General features: G+C 41.5%; 1 pseudogene; it reads left to right on the top strand.

Annotated features, from left to right (window-relative positions):
- Positions 1-9,698: 9,698 nt before the first annotated feature.
- Positions 9,699-11,901, top strand: LOC133242466 (rho guanine nucleotide exchange factor 7-like; annotated as a pseudogene).
- The last annotated feature ends 7,161 nt before the right edge of the window (positions 11,902-19,062 follow it).

The raw sequence follows: 19,062 nt of genomic DNA, 5'->3' as shown, positions 1-19,062 counted from the left end.
GGGTGTTAAAGTCTCCTACTATTATTGTTTCTGTCAATTTCTCTTTTTATGTCTGTTAGTGTTTGTCTTATGTATTGAGGTGCTCCTATGTTGGGTGCATAAGATCAGATTAGATCAGTTGCTCAGTCATGTCTGACTCTTTGTGACCCCATGAATCGCAGCACACCAGGCCTCCCTGTCCATCACCAACTCCCAGAGTTCAGTCAGACTCACGTCCATCGAGTCAGTGATGCCATCTAGCCATCTCATCCTCTGCTGTCCCCTTCTCCTCTTGCCCCCAATCCCTCCCAGATATTTGCAATTGTTTTGTCTTCCTCTTGGATTGATCCCTTGATCACTATGTAGTGTCCTTCCTTATCTCTTGTAACATTCTTTAAGGTCTACTTTGTCTGATATGAGGATTGCTACTCCAGATTTCTTTTGCTTCCCATTTGTGTGGAATATATTTTTCCAACCTCTCACATTCAGTCTATATGTGTCTTTATGTCTGAAGTGGGTTTCTTGTAGACAGCATATATATGGGTCTTGTTTCTGTATCCACTCAGCCAGTCTGTGTCTTTTGGTTGGAGCATTTAACCCATTTACATTTAAAGTAATTATTGATATATATGTTCCTATTGCCATTTTCTAATTGTTTGGGTTTGATTTTGTAGATCTTTTTTCTCCTCTTATATTTCTTGACTATATAAGTCCCTTTAACATTTGTTGTAAATCTGGTTCAGTAGTACTGAATTCTCTTAACTTTTGCTTGTCTGAAAAGCTTTTTATTTCACCATCAATTTTTTAATGAGATCATTGCCGGGTACGGTAATCTTGGTGGTAGATTTTCCCCTTTCAGTACTTTAAATATATCCTGACATTCCCTTCTGGCCTGCAGAGTTTTTGTTGAAAGATCAGCTGTGAAGCGTATGAGGTTTCCCTTGTATGTTACTTGTTGCTTCTCCCTTGCTGCTTTTAATATTCTTTCTTTTTTTTTTTAATTTTATTTTATTTTTAAACTTTACAATATTGTATTAGTTTTGCCAAATATCGAAATGAATCCGCCACAGGTATACCTGTGTTCCCCATCCTGAACCCTCCTCCCTCCTCCCTCCCCATACCCTCCCTCTGGGTCGTCCCAGTGCACCAGCCCCAAGCATCCAGCATCGTGCATCAAACCTGGACTGGCGACTCGTTTCATACAGAATATTATACGTGTTGAGGAAGAGATAGGGAATCTACCTGATAAAGAATTCCAAATAATGATAGTGAAATTGATCCAAAATCTTGAAATCACAATGGAATCACAGATAAATAGCTTGGAGACAAAGATTGAGAAGATGCAAGAAAGGTTTAACAAGGACCTAGAAGAAATAAAAAAGAGTCAATATATAATGAATAATGCAATAAATGAAATTAAAAACACTCTGGAGGCAACAAATAGTAGAATAACAGAGGCAGAAGATAGGATTAGTGAATTAGAAGATAGAATGGTAGAAATAAATGAATCAGAGAGGATAAAAGAAAAACGAATTAAAAGAAATGAGGACAATCTCAGAGACCTCCAGGACAATATTAAACGCTACAACATTTGAATCATAGAGGTCCCAGAAGAAGAAGACAAAAAGAAAAACCATGAGAAAATATTTAATATTCTTTCTTTGTGTTTAGTCCTTGGTAGTTTGATTAGTATGTGTCTTGGCCTGTTTCCCCTTGGGTTTATCCTGTATGGGACTCTGTGTCCCATGGACTTGATTGACTATTTCCTTTTCCATGTTGAGGAAATTTTCACCTATAATCTCTTCAAAAATTTTCTCAAACCCTTTCTTTTTCTCTTCTTCTTCTGGGGCCCCTATAATTCGAATGTTGATGGATTTGATATTTTCTCAGAGGCCTCTGAGACTATCCTCGGTTCTTTTCATTCTTTTTACTTTATTCTGCTCTTCAGAAGTTATTTCCACCACCAAGTTTTTTATTTTCCAGCTCACTGATTCATTCTTCTGCTTCAGATATTCTGCTATTGATTCCTTCTAGAGTATTATTAATTTCAGTAATTGTGTTGTTTGTATGTTTATTCTTTAATTCTTCTAGGTCTTTGTTCATTGATTCTTGCATTTTCTCTATTCTATTTTCAAGGTTTTTGAACATCTTTCCTGTCATTATTCTGAATTCTTTTTCAGGTAGTTTGCCTATTTCCTCTTCATTTATTTGGACTTCTGTGTTTCTAGTTTGTTCCTTCATTTGTGTAGTATTTCTCTGCCTTTTCAATATTTTTTTTAGCTTATTGTGTTTGAGGTCTCCTTTTCCCAGGATTCAAAGTTGAATTCTTTCCTTGAAGAAGGTTGAATCCTTTCTTCCTTTTGGTTTCTGCCCTCCTAAGGCTGGCCCAGTGGTTTGTGTAAGCTTCATATAGGGTGAGATTTGTGCTGAGTTTTTGTTTGTTTGTTTTTTATCTCATGGGCAAGGCTCAATGAGGTGGTAATCGTGTCTGCTGATGATTAGGTTTGTATTTTTGTTTTGTTTGTTGTTTAGATGAGACATCCTGCACAGGGTGCTACTGGTAGTTGGGTGATGCTGTGTCTTGTATTCAAGCGGTTTCTTTTGTGTGAGTTCTCACTATTTGATATTCCTTAGGGTTAGTTCTCTGGTAGTCTATGGTCTTGGAGTCAGTGCTCCCACTCCAAAGGCTAAGGGCTTGATCTCTGGTTAGGAACAAAAATTCCACAAGTGTTTTGTTATGGCATTAAGTAAAATTAAATACCCAAAAATGAGAAACCAAAGATGAACCCCAGACAAATGGCAGTTATAAAATCAGGCAAATAATAATTAAAATAATGGAATATACATATACACCCATAAACAAAGTCAAAACAATTCAACAAAAATAAAGCACAGTAGATTGACCCAGCAAACAAAGACAATCAAAAATTACATTTACCAGTTAAGAACAAAACTAACTAAAACACAAACTGGAAGACAAACCTAAAGCAAGGCGCCAAGTTGGGAATAAAGCAATAAAAACAAAACTAACAAATATTTTGAGAGGAAAGAAAAGAAAGAATAGATATGCAAAGTTAAATAGAGGTAGATGAAGAAGATTTATATACATTAAAGATTAACTGCAAGGGGAAAAGAACAGTAGGAAAAGGAAACAAAGGAATAAATGTATAAAAACTAATAATAGGTTTTAAAAATTAAAATTAAAAAAAGAGAAAAGAAAAAATAGGAAAACTCCACAGAACTGCAAAAGCCCAGCATAGAGGCAGAGGTTTATAACAACAATGAAAAAATGTGATTGAGGATAAAAATAGCTCAAAGGCTTAATTAGATTTCATAGTGCCAATAAAATCAAGAACTACAATAGAGGTGGGGAAAAGGGCGGGGGGGGGGGAATTCCAGAAGAATCTACGGAACAAGTCAAAACATAAGAATAATAAATGTTTTTCTTGAGTCACTGCTGTCAGAGTCCTTTCCCTCACTGAGAGTCACAGTCCACCTCACCTCCCTAGGATGCCGTCCAACACTGTGCTGATGAACTCTGGACCTGCTGTGGGGGCAGCTCAGATTCTAATCTGGTCCTACACCTGTGTGTTCATCCCTCCAATGTCCACAGCTTTCAGAACTAATGTGTTTTCATTTGTGGGAGCTCTCAGTGTCCTTTTACATATCCCATAGACACAGAGTCTGCCTAGTTGATCATGTGGATTTAATCTACAGCTTGTACAGCTGGTGAGAAGGTTTTGGATCTTTTTCCTTAGTGACACTGCCCCTGGGTTTCAATTGTGGTTTTATTTCCACCTCTGCATGTGGGTTGTTCACTGGGGTTTGCTCCTGAGGCTGCCTTGGAGGATTTGGATTTGCTCCTGTGAGGGCCAGGTGTGAAGGTGGTGCAGCTGCTTGGGTCACAGGGGTTCTGGCAGCACCAGGTACTCAGGGGAGTTGGTGGCTAGGGCAGCAGGAAATATAGTGCTCTAGAAGGGCATGGAAACCAGGATTGGCCAATACGCTCCAATATTCTTGCCTGGAGATTCCCCCTGACAAACAAGCCTGGCAGGCCACAGTCTTCAGGGTCTGAAAGAGTTGGACATGACTGAAGTGACCCTATAGACAGAGACGCAAACCCCAGTGAGAGTTGAGTACGAAGGTGGGGCACAGCTGCTTGGCTTGCAGGGACCCTGGCAGCACCAAATGTGCAGGGACACAGGCTGCCTCTGCCACAGGAGTTATGGCCCTATCAGAGTCTTTTATCAAGCCTCTTGTAGCTGGCGATCAGAAGGCCTCTTTGACCAGTCTTTCTCTGTAGCTCCGCCCGTTCAGGCACTTAGAAGGCTCCCTTTCCTGGGATCCTTCTCTGTTGTTCACCGCGTCAGGCACATAGAGGGGCCCCCTGGCTGGAGTCCTACTCTGTAGATCAGTAGGTCAAGCACTTAAAGGGGCACCCTGGGTGGGGTCCTACTCTGTAGGACTCAGTGCATCAGGTGTTTGATGGGCCAGCCTCTCTATTGTTCAGCTGTGGATGTTAGCATGGGGCGAGAGAGGCTATGGTGATACCTCCACCCCTTATGCATGACTCAGCAGTATTACCTTGCTTCCATGGCTGCCTGGCTTTCCTCCACTGACATTTCCCACCACGATCTCCTCCCTTACATCCCTTCAATCCGTCTCTCTGCAATCAACAGCAGCCCTCACCCTGGGATTGCTCCACAATCTAAATGCCAGCACCCAGCTCCCCTGGTGCCTTCCAGGGGACCATCATTCCTATCCGGGGTATTTATGGCTTCATCAAGGACTGTCTGATTCTCATTCCATTTAGGCTGCCACAGATCATCTGTTTCACTCTCAGCCTTAAATGTTTCTCCTCTGACTCAGACAATTGCCCCAATGTGGGGCTCAGACCCTTGCTTCAGTTCCCCCACCTGCTGAGGGCGGGTCCAGTCCTACTGACACTCCTGTTTTTTCCCCCTAGTTCCTTCATCCTACCAAGTTTTGCTTGGTGGTGTATATTATTTTCCATTGGTCAGGTACTCCTGTCTTCTCTCAGCTGGTGTTCTGCATGCACTTCTGTGTCTGAAGGTGTATTCCTGATGTATCTGTGGAAAGAGATGTACTTCACATCCACCTACTCCTCCACCATCTTGTTCTCCCCTCAACCCTTGTCTTCTTAATCTTAGAGGAAAACCTTTCAGCTTTTCACCACTGAGTATGATGTTAGCTGTGGGTTTGTCATATTTGGCCTTTATGATATTACGTATCTTCTATACCCACTTTCTTTAGAGATTTTATCATAGATGAATGTTCAGTTTTTATACCATGTTGTGCAGCTTGCAGGATCTTAGTTCCCAGACCAGAGATTGAACCCATGGCCATGACAGTGAAAGCACTGAGTCCTAACTGGTCTGCTAGGGAAGTCCCTGATGTTCAATTTTGTGAAAAGCTTTTTCTGCATTTAGAGAGATGATCATATGGTTTTGTTTATTTTGGTTAATGTGGTGTATCATGTTAACTGATTTGTGGATTTTGAACCATTCTTGCATTCCTGAGATAAATTTCACTTGATCGTGGTATATAATCCATTTAATGTATTATTGAACTTGATTTGCTAATATTTTGTTGAGGATTCTTGTATCTCTGTTTATCAGAGATATTGGCCTATAATGTTTTTGTGTGTGGTGTCTTTGTCTAGTTTTTATATCAGGGTAATACTGGCCTCAAAAAATGAGTTTGGAACCTTTCTTTCCTCCTCAATTTTTGAGAATACTTTGAGAAAGATAGGTATTGACTCTTCCTTAAATGTTTGATAGAATTCACCTGTGAAGCCATTTGGACCTGGACTTTTGTTTTTTGACAGTTCTTAGATTACTGATTTAGTTTTGTTACTAGTAATCAATCTATTCAGATTATCTATTTCTTCATGATTCATTCTTGGAATCACTGTATGTTTCTAGGAATCTATCCATTCTTCTAGATTGTCTAATTTGTGGCATATAATTTTTTATAATATTCTCATGATTCTTTGTATTTCTGTGGTAGTTGTTGTGACTTCTACTCATTCAGTTGTAATTTTATTTATTTGTGCTCTCTCTTTCTTATCTGACTAAACATTTGTTAGCCATTTGTTAGTCAATTTTGTTAATTTTTTCAAAGAACCAACTCTTAGTTTTATTGATCTTTTCTAATATTTTTAGTCTCTAGTTCATTTATTTCACATCTGAGCTTTATTATTTCCCTCCTTCCACTAACTTTGGATTTTGTTTTTTCTTCTTTTTCTAGTTTCTGTACATGTATATTTAGATTAAGATTTTTCTTGTTTCTTGATATAAGCCTTTTACTATAAACTTCTCTTTTAGAATTGCTTTTGCTGCATCCCATAGATTTTGGACAGAAGTGTCTTCATTTTCAATTTTCTAAAGTGTTTTTTTCCACTTTAATTTCTTAATTGAACTATTGATTGTTTAGTAGCATGTTGTGTAGTCTACACATGTTTGTGTTTCTTTCCTTGTAATTGACATCTAGTCTCATAGCATTGTGGTCAGGAAAAATGCTTAGTATGATTTCAATCTTCTTAAATTTAGACTTCTTTGTGGCCTAACATGTCCTCTTAGTGTTATTTTTACAGTCATTTCTCTTTATTTTTTTTTATTCATTGTAGGTTTTTGGTTTGTGGTTCCCAAGAGATTCATATATATTATCTTGTAGTCATCTATTTTAAGCTGCTGCTGCTGCTGCTGCTGCTAAGTCACTTCAGTCGTGTCCGACTCTGTGTGACCCCATAGACGGCAGCCCACCAGGCTCCCCCGTCCCTGGGATTCTCCAGGCAAGAACACTGGAGTGGGTTGCCATTTCCTTCTCCAATGCATGAAAGTGAAAATTGAAAGTGAAGTCGCTCAGTCGTGTCCGACCCTCAGCAACCCTATGGACTGCAGCCTACCAAGCTCCTCCGTCCATGGGATTTTCCAGGCAGGAGTACTGGAGTGGGGTGCCATTGCCTTCTCCTGATAGCCACTTAAATTTGAAGGCATTCAAAAAATACTCTATTTTTATCCCCCAACCTACATTTTATGTTTTTGATGATATATTTTGTCAATACATCTTTTGATTTTGTGTCTCCCTTAACTAGTTATTTTAGTCATGGTTGACTGTACTATGTTTTTTAACCTATATACTAGCTTTTTAATTGCCTTTATCAATGAGATATTTTCTTTCATATATTTTATTTTAGTAGTGGCCTTTTGTTTAACTTAAAAATGTACTTTAAATTTTCTTAAAAGGCCAGTTTAGTGGTGATGAACTCCTCTAGTTGTGAATATCTGAGAAACTCTTTATCTGTCCTTCAATTATGAATGATTACTGCACTGAATTGATTATTCTAGGTTGTAAGTTTTTTCCTTTCAGTACTTTAAGTATATCCTGCCACTGCACTATGACCTGTAAATTTGTAAAGTTTCTGCTGAAAATTTTGCTGATAATTTTATTGGGTTTCTTTTCTATATGATTAGTTATTTTTTTCTTCTTTTGCTGCCTTTAAGATTATCTCTTTAACTTCTGCCATTTTAATTGTGATGACTTGGGTTCATCTTTTTGGGACTCTCTGTGCATCCTGTACCTGGATGTCTGTTTCCTTCCCCAGGTTAGGGAAGTTTTCAGCCATTATTTCTTCAAATAAGTCTTCCATCCCTTCCTGTGTCTCTTCTCCTTCTGGGACCCATATAATGTGAATCTTAGGACACTCGATGTTGTCCCAGAGGTCCCTTAAACTATCGTCACTTTAAAAAATTCTTTTTTTTTTTTTCCTGTTATGATTGAGTGATTTCCACTATTCTGTCTTCTTGATTACTTATCCATTCTTCTGTATCGTGTAATCTGTTGTTGATTACCTTTAGAATATATTTTATTTCAGTCATTATATTATTCAGTTCTGGTTTGTTCTTCCCTATATTTTTAAAACCTTTGTTGAAGTTCTCACTGAGTTCCTCCACTCTGCTGAGTTCAGTGAGTATCTTCATGATTGTTTTTTGAACTCTTTATTATGTAAATTATTTCTCTCCATTTCATTGGGGTTTTATTTTTCTGGGCTTTTATTTTGTTCCTCCATTTGGAACATATTCCTGACTCCTCATTTTGTGTGCTTTTGGTCTTTGCTTCTGTGAATAGGTGAAGGAGGGCCTTGTGTGGGAGCATCCCCTGTGTAGAATGCTTGCACCTGAAAGCTTTGGCAGATTAGTAGAACTGGAGTGGGCATGAGCCAAAGGAAGTCCCTGGGGAGTGCTGAACTGAGGCAACCTTGGCAGGGTGACTTGAGCTGAAGAGGGTTGGACTGGTGGTGATTCCCAGAGAGTGATGTTCCTGAGACCACCTTGATGGGAAGGCTGGAGCTGGAACAGCCCTGGGCCAGGGTAATTCCTTGTGGGGTGTGCCACATTGGAGCCACTTTGGTAAAACAGCTGGGGCTAGAGTGGGCTTGGGCTGGATACAATCTCAGGAAGTGTTGTAACAAGGCCTCCATGGCAGAACAGCTAGAGCTGGATTAGGCACAAGCCTGGGAGTGGCTGGGGGTGACTTCACCTGAGATTGCCCTTGGTGAAATGGCTAGAACTGGAGTGGGCATGGGCCTGAGGGAATGCCTGGGGAACTCAAACAATGGCGTTCACTGATAACTCCAACCCTGGTGAGACCTCCAATTTCCTGCCCATTAACCCAAAGCTCTAGGGTTAGTGACTAGATTTCCTTTACCTATAGTCTAGATGACTTTTAAATTGCTGTTTTTTTCACTGTGTCTCAAGGTGGGTGAGTCTGTGCTCTGACTCCTCAGCAATATCCCTCCCTACCACAGATCTCCACATCAGGGGTGAGTCCTTGTAAATTCCATGTTCCCATCTCTTCTACCTATTTCTATGTTATGCTTCTAGTTGCAGTAGCAGTTCAATCAGCCAATTAGTTGTTCTTTGGCAGGAATTGCTCTATATGTGAGGAGGCAAGCTCAGGGTCTTCCTATGCTGTTATCTTTGACCCCTCTTTCAAAAGTTTTGCACTTTTTTGTTAAATTTGTCATGCGAGTGTATGTTCCTTGGTTCTTTGTCTCATCACAACAAAGATTTGGAGCGATGGACATTAAAGCCCTCGGTACGTCACAGCTCTCGGGTCTTGGACAAACCATGCTACAGCTCTTAGGCAAATCAGTGTTACAGCTCCATTTTATTTAGAAGATAACAGGAGAATCCAAGACTCAAAGAGAAGACAGTGGAGGAGTGCGTGGGGAGGGAGGGGGAGAGAGAGAGAGAGAGAGAGAGCACACGCATGCGGGAGTGAGAGTCCATGAGAATGCGCTTTGGCTCCTCCTTTTATATGTTTTTTCTTCCACCTGGGCCTGCCCTATGCAAATTGGGCTTAGCCAGGAGTGCTGTTTGTTCTGCCTGAAGTCTTCACTCTGGTCCTCGGACCTTCTTTTGACCTTCCTTGTGTTTTAGCCACCACCATTTTGGACTCCTTTTCCCTATTCTACCTACCTAACAAATTGATCTTAAATATGAGGAGAGGCAGTGGCCGAGTGTGCGGGCTCTGGGGGGCGGCCAGGGTCGCTCCAAGCCACCGGGGCCACCCGCCCTGGTCACGTGAGGGGTGGTCATGCCTGCAGGGGGCAGCGTCCGGCTCGCCTCTGGGCACGCCTGTGACCTGCGCACAGCGCTCAGCACCTGTGCTCTGTGGTGCAGGTCTACCCAGAGCCCCGGAACAAGGGCGAGTGCCTGAGCAACATTCACAAGTTCCTGCGAGGCTGCCGGGTGTCCCTGCAGCTGGAGACGTCTGATGCAAACAATTTGTATCAGGGGCAGAATTTCAACAAGCTCCTCAGCTCCTTAGTGACGCTGAATAAAGTAACAGCAGACATCGGCCTGGGGAGCAACTCCATGTGCGCCTGGCCCTCCTCCCACCAGATCAAGTCTTCTGACTCCCTGGGACTGCAGCCTTCACGGTAGGACTTCACAGTTGTTCCAGGGCCAGTACCGCAGTTTGGACATGAGCGATAATAGCGACAATCAGCTGGTCATCAGAGCCAAGTTTAACTTCCAGCAGACGAATGAAGACAAGGTGTCCTTCACGAAAGGAGACATCATCCACGTCACTTGGGTGGAGGAGGGGGGCTGGTGGGAGGGCACACACAAGGGCAGGACTAGCTGGTTCCCCAGCAACTACTTACCCGGAATCTTGAAGAGCCCTCTCAAAGGATTTGATATGACTGCCATTAACAAAAGCTGTTACAATGTGGTGCTACAGAATATTTTGGAAACAGAAAATGAATATTCTAAAGAACTTCAAACTGCTTTCAATCTACCTACGGCCCCTGCAGACCCGTGAGAAGTTAAGTTCAGCAAACACTTCATATTTAATGGGAAATCTAGAAGAAATATGTTTTGTTTTGTTTTTTTTTCCAGCAAATACTTGTACAGTCTTTAGAAGAATGCACCAAGATGCCAGAGACCCAACAGAGGGTTGGGGGCTGCTTCCTCAGCTTGATGCCACAAACGAAGACCCTGTACCTGGCGTACTGTGCCAACCACTGTTCACGGTCAGCATTCTCATGGAGCACAGTGAGGAGCTGGGAGAGTTCATAGAGATGAAGGGTGCCAGCAGCCCAGGGATTCTCATGCTGACCACTGGCGTCACTGTCCACATGTGCCTAGACAAGTACCCTGCGCTGCTCAAGGAGCTGGAGAGACACATGAAGGATTATCACCCAGACAGACAAGATATTCAGAAATCCATGACCGCCTTCAAAAACCACTCAGTGCAGTGTTAGGAGGTGTGGAAGAGGAAGGAGTTGGAGCTGCAGATCCTAACAGGGGCCATCCGGAGCTGGGAGGGCGACAACATCAAGACCCTGGGCAGCGTTGTTTACATGTCTCAGGTCCTGATCCTGTGTGCCAGCAGTGAGGAAAAGAATGAAAGCCATCTACTCTTTCCAAATATTTTGCTAATGTTGTCTGTCAGTCCTAGGATGAGTGGTTTTATATATCAAGGAAAGCTACCAACTACAGGAATGACAATCACAAAGCTTGAGGACAGTGAAAAATCATAGAAATGCGTTTGAAATATCAGGGAGCATGAGCGAGCGGATCTTGGTGTCCTGCAATAACCAGCAGGACCTCCACGAGTTGGTGGACCAACTGCAGAAGCAGACGAAGGTCACCCTGGCAGGAAACCCCACCATCAAGCCTCACTCTGTGCTGTCTCACACCCTTGCTTCCCACTTCATCACCTGGTCCAGCAAGCATGTGGACAGCAAGCCTGTGCTGCTGACGCCCGCCTACCACATGCTGCCCCACACCCCCCTCACCACCACCGCACTCCACACACCACCATCAATCAACAGGGGGCCCCTAGAGCCTCCAAAGACCCCCAAGCCCTGGAGCCTGAGCTGCCTGTGACCCGCACCCCCGCCTGCAGCCCTTGGCTGCCCTCTGCTACAAAGAGGACCTGAGCAAGAGTCCCAAGACCATGAAGAAGCTGCTCCCCAAGCGCAGGCCTGAGCGGAAGCTTTCGGACAAGGAGTTCGCGCTGAGGAAAAATACAGCTGCGCTGGAGGAGGATGCCCAGATCCTGAAGGTCATCAAGGCTTACTGCACCAGCACCAAGACATGGCAGACATTCAACTCAAGTTCATGCAAATAATCTGCTCCACAACTTTTGCTTCCAGAAGAAGAGAAAATTATAGTTGAAGAAATTAAAAGTAACGGTCAGACAGTGACAGAAGAAAAGAGTCTCACTGACACCGTTTACGTGCTAAAAGATGAGGTCCAGGAGTTACGACAGGACAAGATGAAGAAGTCTCTGGAGGAGAAGCAGAGAGCCCGCGAAGACCTGGAGAAGCTGGTGAGGAAGGTTCTCAAGAATGTGAACGACCCTGCTTGTGATGAGATGAACCTCTGAGGGGCGTCCTGGTGCTTCATCAAGACCGATTATGAGACTGAGCCAGAGCCCCGCGACCCTGGGCCCATGACATTCAGGGCTACAGGGAGGGGCTGCACAGCCACTGCTTTCCGCGCGTGGAGACGTGCAGCATGGGGCGGCTGTGAGGTACAGGCGCTGAGGCCAGACTGCATGTCTCCCCCTCCACATCCATCCAGTACCTCGTTTTGCAATAAGTGCAGTGATGGCATCTGGACTTGCAGGCTCTGAGTGAACATGTGTAAATATTATGTATACATTCCCTGTAAATGCCCCATTCTGAATGCATACGACGGTGGTTCTGTCTGGGCTGACTCCTGGGCTGCAGTCCCCTTCCACTAACCTCTCTGGTCCTGCGCCCTGGGTCTTTTGCTCACCATTCGTGGGGACCAGAGGCTGGAGATGCACAGGTGTTTCTGGGGGTGCCTGCTCTGCTCCCCCCACCCTCACCCCACCCCCCGCAGTGCTCCAGAAACACTTTCCACAGTGTCTGCCTGCAGCTCGCCTGGTTAGACCTGCAGAGGCCCCGTCTTCCCACCCCAGTCTCCTGGTAGACCAGGGTCACTGTTGCCATGTGCCTCACTTAGGCTGAACCCAGGGTTCTGAGCCTCAGCCCCGAACCCGAGGAACCACGTCTGCTGCCACTAGGTCCCGTGACAGGTGTGTGCATGTCTGCCTCATGTGAGCACATGCGTGGCAGAGGGTGCCTGGTGTGGGGGCTGGTCTGGTAACTTGGCCAGGTGCACCGTCCCATCCTCCCAGAAGGAGCGAGCTCACTGGAGCTTGTAAATAAAGTGTGCTATGTATTGCACGTCGCTGCAACCTGTGAGGACATGCTGCCAGGCGCAGGTGGGCACTCTGTCCCATCAGGGGCGGTGGGCAGGCCTTCCATGCTCACTGAGAAGGCAATGTCTGCACTGTTTCTGTAAAAGTACAGCAATAGAACACGCCTGAGATTCCCCAAGGAGTGGGGGTTTGAGACAAGGACCCTCCCGCACCCCACCCCATGTTGAGTCCAGATGGCCAGGACCCGGAGGAGGGAGCCTGTCCTCAGGGCCTGGAGCCCAGCCTGGGGTCCAGCCGGTTCACAGAACCTGCTCCTGCACCCCAATCTTCTGAAGAAGTTGTTTGTAAAGTGAGATGAACATGTAAAGGATAAGTGTAGTCTCCTTAGCCCAAGCCCCAGCTCCTGGATCAGGGACGTCTTGGAAACGCCCACGTGGCATTAGATGCAACTCTGACCTGCGCTCCTCTCACTGCATCGGGCTGGCAGACGTCAGTGAGCTCCGAGCAGTTGCAGGTCTGGGTGCCCGTTGTTCCCGCCCGCGGCCCCACCCTCAGGCTCCCCTACTCAGTGGGTATGTCTGTGGCCGGCGTTGACTATGACAACACTTGACCTTGTAATGAGAACTGCAAACTTCTTGTGCTTAGCATTTTATTTTGTTTGTTAGTGGTAGGGCTAGAAAAAATAGTCCTTGGAGTGTTTTGTAAGCCCTGTTTTCACAGTGGGCCCTTTGGTGACGCATGAGAGCTCGCAGTGGGAAACAATCCAATCGAGTGTACTGAAGTTTGCAGTCTCAAGCAAATTCTAACTCAGGAACCACTTCATCACCTGACTCTCCAGCACTTTGTGACAGGCGATATTGCCGCCCACACCCCGACGGGGCACCCGCAGAACCTGCCTTAACTGTTAACTTTAGCACCGAGGGGACACACGTGTGTTCTCACCGCCCCTTCTCCCGAGGGGTGGCCGTTGACATGCTTGTGTAACGCATCCTTCCTGGGTCCCAGGGTTTTACTAAGGTTTTTAAGGAGCAGAGACGATGCATCTGAGCAGTTCTTTCTGCAAACCTGCCCTGTTGTCAGTGGACTGCAACCGTGTCTCCGTGGGACCTTTGAGGGGCTCGGGGTCCCAGGGGACGTCAAGAAGGGGTTGTCTGCCTCCTGGAGTCACCTCTGCCCCCACCTTCCATGGACGAGGAGACAGAGCCATGTCCTCACCCGGGCGGGAGGGGACGTACTCTGCAGCAGGTTGGGCCACTGTTGGGAACTCCCCGTGGGCCCCCAGTGCCCACACCCTTGTTTCTGTAGACACGCAGGGACCCCGTTCACAGCCATGCGGATGCTCCACAAACGCCCCCGCAGGTGTCCTGCCCTTGACTACTCATGCTACATTGTTGTAATTATTCTTATGTTACAAAAAAAAATCCTAAATATTTTATTCTATTTTATATCATTGTAAATAGAATTTTCTTTTGTATTTTATAATTGATTTTGTATGTTGATTTTTGTATTTTGTAGCATTTGGTAATGGACAGGGAGGCCTGGCATGCTGCAGTTCATGGGGTCACAAAGAGTTGGACACGAATGAGCGACTGAACTGAACTGACCATTGTTAAATTCTTTATTACTTCTAATATGTTTTATTGGATTCTTTATTTTAATATTCTAAATATAAAATCATGTAATCTACAAATAGTTTTACCCCTTCTTTTCCAATCTGGGTACCTTTAGATTCTTTTTCTTGTCTAACTGCCTTGCCTAGAACCTAGAATAAAATGTTGAATCAAAGTAGGGACGACACATATCCCTGTTCCTAATTTTAGCTAGAACACATTCAGTCTTTCAGCATTAAATATGATAGAAGCTGTGGATTTTTTGCAGACATCCTTTGTCAGGTTGAGGAAGTTTACCTCTCTTATGTTTCCTGAGTGTGTTTTTTTTTTTAATCATGCAAGAATGCTGGATTTTATCAAATGCTTTATCTGCATCAATTGAGATGATCATGTAGTTTTTTTTCCTTCATTCAATTTGTGTAATATATTGATCCCCACTAGTCATGGTTTATTATCTTTTTAATGTTTGTGGATTCACCTTGCTACTACTGTTTCAAAGATGTTTTTCTCTGTATTTATATGGAATGTTCATCTATAGATTTTGTTTGCTTGAGATCCCTTTGTCTTGTTTCTGTATCAGGATAATAATAGCCTCATAGAATGAATTTGGAAGGATTAGCTCTTTTATATTTTGGAACAGTTTGTAAATATTGATACTAGTTCCACTTTAAAGGTTTGGTGGAATTCACCAGAGAAGCCATATGGGCATAGGCTTTTCTTTATGGATAGTTTTCAATTTCTTATTTAATCTCTTTAGTTTTTATGGGTCTATTTCTATTTTTCCCTTGAGTCAGCGTAGGTACATTCTGACTTTCTAGTAATTTATCCACTTCATATAAGTTATTAACTTGTTGAAATACAGTTTATAACATTCTCCTATAATCATTTTTATTTCTGTAATGTTGGTAGTCACATCTTCAGTTTTATTACTGATTTTCTTCTCTCCTTTAATTGCTAAGTTTAGCTAAAAGCTTGTCAATTTAGTTGATCTTTTTGAAGAACCAACTTTTGTTGTTATTGACGTTCCATATTAATTTTCTATTTTCTATTTCACTAATTTTCCCTGTAATATTTATTATTATCTTTCTTTTTCTTGCTTTAGCCTATTTTACTCTTCTCTTTCCAGTGTCTTAAGGTGGAAGGTGAGGTTACTAACTTGAAATCTTTCTTCTTTTATAAGTGTTTTCAGGTACAAATTTTCCTCTAATCACTCTGCTTTCATTCAGTCCCATCAGTTTTATGTTGTGTATTCATTTCCACTCATCTCAAAGTATAGTCTAATTTCCTTTGTGATTTCTCCTTTGGTTCATTGGTTACTTAGGGATGTGTTGTTTAGTACCCACATGGTTGTGTTGATTTCTAATTTCATACCATTGTGGTTTAAGAACATAGACTGTATGATTTCAGTTCCTTAAAATGCACTGAGATTTATTTTATGCCCTTCTTTGTGGTCTTGGGGAGTGTTCTATGTCCATGAAAAGGGTTTTTCTATTGTTGTTGAGTCCTATTGTTGTTCTGTAGATATCTGTAATGTAATGTAATGTAATGTCTAGTTGGTTTACACTGTTGTTAAAGTCTTCTATTTCCTTGTTGATATTCTATACATTTTTGAAAGTGTGGTATTGAAAACCCCAAATAATATCAATAAATTGTCCATTTTGTCCTTCATTTCTGTCACTGGTTGCTTCATGTATTTTGTAACTTTCTTGTTAACTGCATATAAATTTATATTATATTATTTTCCCAATGTATTGACCTGTTTATCATTATAGAATGTCTCTCTTTATCTTAGTAACAGTTTTTTGTTTGTTTTAAAGCCACTCCAGGTTTCTTTTCACTGCTCTTTCCATGATATAGCTTTTTCTGTTCTTTATTCTCAACTTATTTGGGTCTTTGAATCTATTGGGTCTATTGTAGGCAGTAAATAGTAGGTTCTTTTTTCTTTTCTGATCTGGCAAACTCCTTTGATTGGATTGCTTAATCTATTTGCATTTAGTGTTAACTTTGATGTGGTTGGATTCACTTCTGCCATTTTACTTTTTGTTTTCTATATGTCCCATATCTTTTTTGTTTCTATTTCTCTTTTACTGCATTATTTTATATTAGATAAATATTTTCTTCACTATTTATTTCCCCTTCCCCCAGTCTCTGACAACTATTAATTACCTCACCTTTATTAATTTGACCTGTTCTGAACATTTCACGTATAAATGAAATCATATATGGACTTTTGTGACTGGCTTCTTTCACTCACCATAAAGTATTTGAGGTTCATCTTTCTTGTACCATTAGCATTAATGGTACATATTAACATTTCATTCCTTTTATGGGTAAATAATAACCCACTGTATGGATTTACATTTTGTTTATCCTTCATCAGTGGATGGACATATGGAGTGTTTTCAACTTTTGCTGATGTGAATAGTGTTACTATGAACATTTGTCTACAACTATTTCTTTGATCACCACTTTTCAGTTCTGGGTACATACATAGGAATGAAATTGCAGAATCACATGATCATGCTATGTTTAACTTTCTGAGGAACAACTGAAAAGTTTTCCATAATACCTACAATATTTAACATATATACCAGCAATATACGAGGGTATCAATTCTTTGTTATCCTGTCAACACTTCTTTTCTTTATTATAGCATCCTACTGTGTATGAAGTAGCATTTCATTGTGCTTCAATTTGCATTTCCATAGTGACTAATGATGTGGAGCATATTTTCATGTGTTTATTGGTCATTTGTATATCTTTTTAGAGAGATGTTCATTCAGTTTTTTTGCTTATCTTTTAATTGGGTTATCTTTTATTTTTTGAGTTGTAAGAGTTTATTATATATACTAGATAAATATTAAGCCTTTGTCAAATGTAGGGTTTGCAAATATTTCCAGTCATTCTATAGGTTGTATTTTTTCTTGACGGTATCCTTTGATACAAAAAAATTTTCTTTTTCTCTTTTTTAACTGTTTATTATTTTCACACATTCCTAAAGATTACACTCCATTAGTGGTTCACTTTTCACTTTCATGCATTGGAGAAGGAAATGGCAACCCACTCCAGTGTTCTTGCCTGGAGAATCCCAGGGACGGGGGAGCCTGGTGGGCTGCCATCTATGGCGTTGCACAGAGTAGGACACGACTGAAGCGACTTAGCAGCAGCAGCAGCAGTGGTTATTACAAAGTATTGACTGTGTGTCATATTCCATGTGTCATGCAATATTTCGTAACCTATCTTATATCCAGAACTTTGTACCTCCCTCCCCCCAACCCCTGTATTGCCCTTTTCCCCGCCCCACTGATAACCACTGGTTTGTTCCCTATATCTGTGAGTCTGCTTCTTTTTTTGTTATATTGACTAATTTGTTATGTTATATATTTTTTAGATTCCACATATAAGTGATAACATATAGCATTTGTATTTCTCTGTCTAATTTATTTCACTTAGCATAATGCCCTCCAGGACTCTCCATATTTCTGCAAATGGGAAAATTTTATTCTTTTTTTATAGTTGAGAAGTATTCTATTGCATATATATACTACTTTTTTTTTCTGTTCATCTGTTGATGGACACTTAGGTTGCTTCTATACCTTGGCAATTATGAAACTGCTACTATGAATATTGGGGGGGGCATGTATCTCTTAGAATTAGTACTTTTTTCCCAGCTATATACCAAAGAATGGAATTGCTGGGTCATATATATGGTAGATCTATTTTAAATCTTTTGAGAAACCTGCATACTGTTTTCCACAGTGGCTGCACCAATTTACATTCCCACCAACAGTATATGAGGGTTCCCTTTTTTCCACATCCTCACCAATGTTTGTTACTTGGATACACAAATATTCTTAATTTCGTAGAACTCCAATTTATCTATTTTTCTTTGGTTATTGTCCTTTTGGCATCAGACCTAAGAATCTATTGCCAAATCGAAGTTAATTAAGATATCCCTGGATATCTTCTTCTAATTTTTTGTTTTATATTTTTAGTTCTCTTTCTTAAGTCTTTGATCAATTTTGAGTTAATTTTGAAGAGAAACTGAAGAGTCCAATTCCATTGTTTTCAAGGGTATATCCACTTCTCTCAGTACCATTTGTTTTTGTTTTTATTCTGAATAACTATTTTAACTTATTTTTAAGTATTAAAATAATGAACTCCATTAACCATGTGAATTTTATTGAAGATTTTGTTAATAAAACAACTTTTATAATTTCCCATTTAAGCTTTACATTAATACAGAAGATTATACAGGGACTTCCCTGGTGGTCCAGAGGCTAAGACTCCATGCTCCCAGTGCAGGGGGCCTAGGTACAATCCCTGGTCAGGAAGTTAGATCCTACATGCCACAACTAAGGGCCTGTGTAGTATGTGTGTATATATATATATATATATATATATATCCATACATACAGAGAGAGAGCACAGTGTGTATATGTCAATCCCAAACTATCCCTCTCCCCCACCCTTCCCCGCTGGTAACCATAAGTTTACTAATTCTGTGAGGCTGTTTCTATTTTGTAACTAAGTTCATTTGTATCATTTCTTTTTAGATACAGCATATAAGCAATATAATACAATATTTCTCATTCTCTGACTTCACTCAGTATAACAATCTCTAGATCCATCCATGTTACTGCAAATGACATTATTTCATTCTTTCTAATGACTGAGTAATATTCTATTGTATATGTGTACCATATCTTCTTTATCCATTCATCTGTGCTTGGACATTTATGTTGCT

This window comes from Bos javanicus, chromosome X, assembly GCF_032452875.1.
Source record: "Bos javanicus breed banteng chromosome X, ARS-OSU_banteng_1.0, whole genome shotgun sequence".
NCBI lineage: Eukaryota > Metazoa > Chordata > Mammalia > Artiodactyla > Bovidae > Bos > Bos javanicus.
The sequence above is the reverse complement of the archived record's forward strand: the minus strand, read 5'-3'. Positions and strand labels throughout refer to the sequence as shown.